Here is a 7,288-nt window from a genome sequence, read left to right as displayed (position 1 = left end):
GGGAGCCTGCTTCTCCCTCTCCCTTGCCCCTGCCCCTGTGCTTGTTCTCTGTCTCTCTCTGTCTCTGTCTCTCTCTTTCAAATAAGTAAGTAAATAAATAATTTTTTAAAAGATAAGGGAAAAAAGAAAACCTTCCCTGACCACCTTATCTAAAGTAGGTTCCCCTCAACTCTTATTCTCTAACCTCCCCCCTGCTTATTTCTTTCATTGATTTTTTTTTTTAAGAATGAATCTTTTTTTTTTTAATTTTTTTTTTAATTTTATTTATTTATGATAGTCATACAGAGAGAAAGAGAGAGAGGCAGAGACACAGGCAGAGGGAGAAGCAGGCTCCATGCACCGGGAGCCTGATGTGGGATTCGATCCCGGTTCTCCAGGATCGCGCCCTGGGCCAAAGGCAGGCGCCAAACCGCTGCGCCACCCAGGGATCCCTCTTTCATTGATTTTTATCAAATTGGTAATTACGTTCTTTACTTGTTTTTTTCTTTTTTTGTCTGTCTGCTAATCAGAATGTAAAGTCCATGAGGGCAGGGATATTCTCTATCTTGTGTAGAATTATGGCCCTAGAATAATGCTGAATACCTGGCAGATGATGAATAAATATCAGATGAATGCATAAGAGACATGGAAGTTGATTCCTAGATCAACAAGGACCACATGTGATGAAATAGGTACCAGTTCCTGCTGATACTTTTGAGAAGGGCGGCTTTCTTATTGCAGAAGATACTAAAATTAATATTTTTGAGGGTCTTAAAGATAGAGATCTATAAAATATAAATCTGATTAACATCTGAAAATCTAATGCTGAAGATAAAACATATTAGGGTATCTAGGAAAAATATTTTTCTAGGAAAAATATTAATCCCCAAAATAAATATTTCCTAGTTTATGATAGATTCATTTACCCACCTCCACCCAGTCCCACAAAGTGCTCATCTGCTCCCAGTCTCCAGCTGAGTAGAGTCTGGCTCCGTTCTGGGTCTGAACCAGAACTGGAGATATCATCCTTGATTCTGTCTTCTTTCTCTCCTTCCACATCTATTCCTGTTTCCCTTTGCTGTGTAACCAACCACCCCAAAACTTAGTGGCCTAGCAATGTATTATTATCCCTTATGGTTCTGTGAGTTGAATGGGGTCAGGTGTGTGGGAATTGCTTGGGTCTAGGATGCTGCTAAAGTCAATGGCTGGGTGGGAGGACTGAAGACTTCCATGGACCGGACATCCAACATGGTGCTCTCCGGTGGCTGACAGCTGCTGCTGGCTGTCAGCAAGAGCAGCTATGTAGGTGTGTCCTCTCCGCCTGGCGTGTGCTTCTCAAAGTACGGTAGTTGTGTTCCAAGAACACATATGTTCCAAAAAACAAGAAATGGAAGCTGCTGGTCTCTTAAGGCCTGAGCCCACAGATGGGCACAGCGTGCCTCCTGCCACATTCTACTTATCTGAGAAGTTACAGAACACACCCAAATTTCGAAAGGAGAAGCCCACCTATCACTGAGAAGACCTGCCAATGGATGTGTAGCCATCTCCAGTTTGCCACAATACCCCATTATGTTCTGGCCATGCCACCTCATAAAAATCCTTCCTTCAGAATCTCCAACCTCACTGCCTCTGCACTAGTACAGACCACCGTCCAGTTCTCTCCTAGGTGAGCATGAAAGCTTTCTTAATTGGCCTTCAGTTTAGGTGTCCCAAACTTGTTCTCTACATTACAGTCCAAGTGATCTTCAACAAAATCAAAAATGACTGAGCTGACCACATCTTGAAAACCTTTTCTAGGCCTCCACTGCTCTTAGGATCAAGTCCAAACACTGGCCATGTCCTAAGATGAGCTTCAAGGATCTGGCCCTCGGTGACCTAGTCCACCACAGCCCTCACCACAGCCCTCCTCCAGCCCTCACTAGAGTCTCCGAGTCGTCGCTGCATTGGTCAGTGTCCAGCCAGAGTACAAGCCACTCTAGGTATCTTAAATGGAGGCAGTATAATGTAGGGAATTCATTCCAGAACTTGAAAGGGCTGGCGAGGCAAAACAGAGAAGGTTACCCAGAGGTTAGGAGCTGCCTGAAACTCTGGAGCCAGAGGGGAAATGCTGCTCCCCAGTGTTCGTGCCCAGGCCGGCCCAGTGCCATTACTGCCACTGCCTGGGCCCCACCGCTGCTGGAGCCTGGGCGTCCCCTCCCTGGCTCTCCCGATGCCGTGACTGCAGATACTACCAACAGCCGGGGGACGTGCCTTCTCCTGTCTCCTGTCTTCCACCAGCTCTTTCCATTGGCAGCACTTGCCAGAAGCCAGTTGGCAGAGGGCTCTGGGAAGGCTGGTTCGCTGACTCAGCCCCTGCAATCGGGAGAAAAGCAGGGATGGGACTGAGGGCCAACAGACAGATGATTAGTAGAGCTGCTCCACACATTTTTCTGATCCAGGAGCTGGCCGTGCTCCTTTGCTTGTAGACATGCTTTTCCCTCGGTCTGGAACATTCTTCCCCTATCCTTCTACGGGCCGTGCTTTCTTCTGCTTGTAAGAATTCTCAGTGCAGATGTGCCTTCTTCCACAAATCATTCCTTACTTCCCACTCTGGATTAAATTCCTCTATTCTGGGTTACCGTGTACTGTCTACGACCCTTCTCTTAGCACGTAGCACCTGGGTTGTACCTGGGTGTTTACTGTTCGCTAGTCCTGTGGAGTTGTGTTCCTCTCAAAGGTAGAACCAGATATTTTCATCCTCTTTCCCTTACCACCCAGATCATACTAGGCACCAAATAAATAATGCAGGGGTTCATAACCTGGGGGATAATTACAATGGCCTCTAAATGGCCTATGAACCCTCAGATTCGTATGCAAAATAGAGTGCACATCTGTGTTTTTCTAGAGAGAAGATCCACCATCCAATTCTCAGGGGGGTCCGTAACTCCTAAATAATTAAGAAAATCTACATATGGGGGCAGCCCGGGTGGGCTCAGCAGTTTAGCGCCTGCCTTCAGCCCAGGGTGTGATCCTGGAGACCCAGGATGGAGTCCCATGTCAGGGTCCCTGCATGGAGCCTGCTTCTCCCTCTGCCTGTGTCTCTGCCTCTCACTCTCTCTCTGTGTCTCTCATAAATAAATAAAATCTTTAAAAAAAAAAAAAAAAGGTCTATGTATGGATGAGGAATGAATTGACAATATTCCTAAAGGTTGGATAAAGAAAAATATATCTTCCAGGAGGAAACTGAGTATCAAAGACCATTTTGGTGGCTTAACCCTACCTCACAACTGTTATTGAACTTCTGTATATAGAGAAATGAAACCAGTACCAAGACTGATGATGTATCTATAAATACAAAATAACATGCAAAATATAAATCATTAGCAAGTGCAATTAGTAGCAGCTCTACAGAGTGCTTTACCTTTTTTTTTTTTTTTTTAAAGATTTCATTTATTTGACAGAGAGGGAGAGAGAGAGCACAAGCAGGGGGAGAGGCAGAGGGAGAAGGAGAAGCAGACTCTCCATCGAGCAGGAACTCGATGTGGAGCTTGATCCCAGGACCCCAGGATCATGACCTGAGCTGAAGGCAGATGCTGGACTGAGTCCCCAGGTGCACCTATGGAGTACTTTATATATAATGATGAGCAGTTGGTAGAATGAGGTGGAGTTTCAGGTGCTGCGGCCAAGCAGGTAAGTCGGGTGTCCCAATTTTCAAAACATTCATAAGCACAGGCCACACATGTTCCAGGGGCAGGGGAGGGAGTGAAAAATCACCTAGGGTGAGAGGTGCCGGGGTGGCTCAGTTGGTTAAGCATCTGTGCCTTTGGCTCAGATCATGATCTCAGGGTCCTGGAATTGAGCCCCGGAGTCCTACTCCCTACTTCTTCCTCCCCCTTTACCCCTCCCCCTACTCGTGCTCATGCTCTCTCTCAAATAAATAAATCTTAAAAAAGAAAAAAAAAAACACCTAGAGTGAGAACACTTGGACCATTCTATCCAAGTTTGCATAATTCAAAATCAAATTTCCAAAAAAAAAAAACAAAAAAAACAAAATCAAATTTCCAGAGAGAGAATCTGATTGGCCCAGCTTGGGGTCTTGTGTCCAACTTGATCCAATCAACTAAAGCCGGGCATAGAGTCTTATGGCAGAAATATGGCTCCCAGAAGTCCACATCCATTGGTCTGGTGGCCAAGTTCCCAGAAAAGACAGATGAACAGATATCTTAGTATGTATCCATTACATATCCTTTACCCTAGAAGTGAGGTGCTCTAGCCTGACTCTCTGGACTCTACTCACAAACGGTTTAGGAGAAAATTTTCTCAGAGTGATAGCTGTGATATCTGTATACCTTTAAAATTTTAACCCCAAATCTTCCACTGTAGGGCTTTTGAAATAAAACTATTGATTTTTTTCATTTATCTCTTCAACAATTATTTACTGCGTCTCTTCTGTGCCAGGCACTGGGCTAAGCCTTAGTGAGCCAGTTTACACATTTTAACTCCAGATTGTTTTAATAGTGGTGACAGCATAATCCTATGTTGGGTTAGCCTTTCTTCATTTCAAATCCATGTTACCTTTGACATCCAATTACTATTTTTTAAAGATTTTATTTTTTTACTTTGAGAGAGAGAAAGCAAGTGGGGGAAGGGCAGAGGGAGAGAGTCTTCAAGCCAACTCCCTGCTGAATGGGAGCCCCACTCGGGGCTCAATCCCAGGACCCTGAGATCATGACCTAAGCTGAAACCAAGAGTCGGATACTTAACTGACTGAACCATGCAGGCACCCCTATCGAATTATTATTTTTAATTTTAAAGTTTTTAAGTCAATTCTCTTCTTTATACCACTGTATAAAGTGCATACCGGTGTATCTGCCTGTCAGAACTGAGCATTAGTCTTGGTATTTTTATCAGCAATTCATGACCACAGGCTCATATTTTACTAGAATAGTCAGTTTTGACCAGTGAAACTCACTCAGTTGCCCAAGGCCCTAAAAAATAAAATATTAAAGAATTCCAAGGTTAGTCTTGACTCCTACCAGAAGTAAATAACAGTGTTATGAAGAACATCTTGTCTTTTCCCAGATAACAGAAAGATAAGTTCTTACAGTAGCTGGCAAATAAGAATTCACTGTGCACTGAAGGTTACATGGAATGGCTCTGTTAGGTACAGACAAGCCAGGTTTCCAGATTTTAGTCTCCGGCCATCTCCCAAAGCAGCGCATTGGTCTTCCTGTGCCATGTGCTCTCTGTCAGATTCTGTGAGACCCTGAAGGCTCAAGATGTTCTTCAAGGAAAGGGCCCCATAGTCACGTGAGTTTGAGAAACACTGCCCTTCTGTCCTCCTTGGGGAGGGTCCCAATGGAGATGGTAAGGCCTCTGAGAAGTTTTAACAGCCACAGTCACTTTGCAGAGAAATCTGGCGGTACTCACTACCTCGGACATGTGCAAATTCTATGTCCCAGTTCTCTATTCCTGGGTAGGCACCGAAAAGACATTTTCTGGGGTATAAAAAGCAGCGTTAAAATGCTGGTCAAATTCTAATATACGGGAGCAAAGAGTTGGAGGTGACGTCCGGCAGCAACCAGAAGGACTAAACTTCAATGTAACAAAGTGGAAGAGGCTGAAAAGAGTTGAGACAAGAGGAGATTTCTAACACATACCCCATTATCATAAACTGCCACGGTGTCACACGCCATTCAAGTACACTCAGGTTTGAACACCAAAGCGCAAGTCACATTGTCAGGGCATTCGTTAGAGAGGTGGGTGAGGGGGACGATAATACAAGGTGGAACTGGAGACAGCATCATCCAAATTGAGTGCATGCCTGTACCCTGGCTCCCTCCCCAAGGTCTCCAGAAATGGCATTAGCAGAATAAAAAGGGCATAGAGTTTTGGGTTTAAGAGAGCAGAAAGGGAGTCAGCCACTGGAAAATAGAAGGCTGACGGTCAAATGACCTAACAGACTAGAGGAAGCGGAAAAGTCAGGGCCGGCACAGAGGCAGGGCATTCAGAAGCGAACCCATTCAAGCTCCAAGACTCCAAAAAAGACCAGGAGTTTGGAGCAGGTGCCTCGAAGGCCAGACCGGCACGTGGGATGAGAAAAGAACCCATTGAAGGTGCATACAAGGAGTGTGGGGGGGGGGGGGGTTCCTGGATCCTCTCCTGCTGCCACTCCCTCCCCCAGCAAAAGGCAGGTGGTTGGCCAGGATGGGTTCCATCAGAAAAGCCCTGGTTCTGGCGTGCCAGAAAGAAAAAGCGTGCCACCTGCAAGCCAACGGGATTGTGGTGCGGGGTGCTGACAGTGGGGCAAGCAGGATGTGTGTGGGGAAATCTATATCCTCAACTCAATTTTGCTGTTGAGCCTAAGATTGTTCTTAAAAATAAAGCATATTTTAGGGGCACCTGGGTGGCTCAGTTGGTTGTGCTCTGGTGGTGATCTCAGGGTCCTGGGATTGAGCCCTGTCGGGGGCTCCTGCGCGGCAGGGAGCCTGCTTAAAGACTTCTCTCTCCCTCTTCCTCTGCCCCTCCTCCAGCTCGCTCTCTAAAAATAAAGGAATAAAATCTTTAAACAAAATAATAGAGTATACTTAAAGAAAAACAGCCCAAAGCGGGTGCCTGGCTGGCTCCCTCCTGTCCGACCTGTCATCTCTTTCCCACGCTCTCTCTTCTTCCTCTTGTCATTTTTTTCTGGCTTGCTTTCTTCCTTTCTTTCCGGCTTTTCTTCCCACGGCACCTTTGACACTTGGCTCACCCCCCGGACAGGAGAAGGTAGAACCTGCCCGAGTACTGTTCATTGGCACGACACACGGAATGGTTTCCGCCCCCGAGGGCTTCCCGCGTCCCCCACCTGTGCTCCGTCCTCCTAGCACTAGCACACAGTGGCTTCTGGGGGCTCCGTTAGCTCTCAGCGCTGTTGGGTCAGTCCACCGCCAAGAGCATCCTCAAGGTATGTGGTGGCAGTGCCCGGGGGCGCGGAGTTGAGGCGGCACCCCTGGCTCCGAGGTAGCCCTTCCCGGAAACAGCCCTGAAGCCTAGCATCTTGGTCCACCAGCTTTATTTGCATATTGGGGTCACCTGGCCTGACTCTTCTGTGGGCCATACCTGAGTGCATATGGGGGAGCCTTCCCTCCCCTGTGGGAGCCAGGAAGCTAACCTTGATATTAACTCGGTGGCTCAGCCTGGTTGGCAGGACAGGAAGCCTGTGATGTAGACTTGTGACCTTAGAGCCTAACATTTCTACAATGTCAGAAGACAGGCACTGCAGATGTCACCCTTAGAAAGCCAATATCAAAAAAAAAAAAAAGTGCCAGTATCACATATCCTTATTACT

The sequence above is a fragment of the Vulpes vulpes genome, chromosome 2, assembly GCF_048418805.1.
Source record: "Vulpes vulpes isolate BD-2025 chromosome 2, VulVul3, whole genome shotgun sequence".
Lineage (NCBI taxonomy): Eukaryota > Metazoa > Chordata > Mammalia > Carnivora > Canidae > Vulpes > Vulpes vulpes.
Note: the sequence above shows the minus strand (reverse complement) of the source record.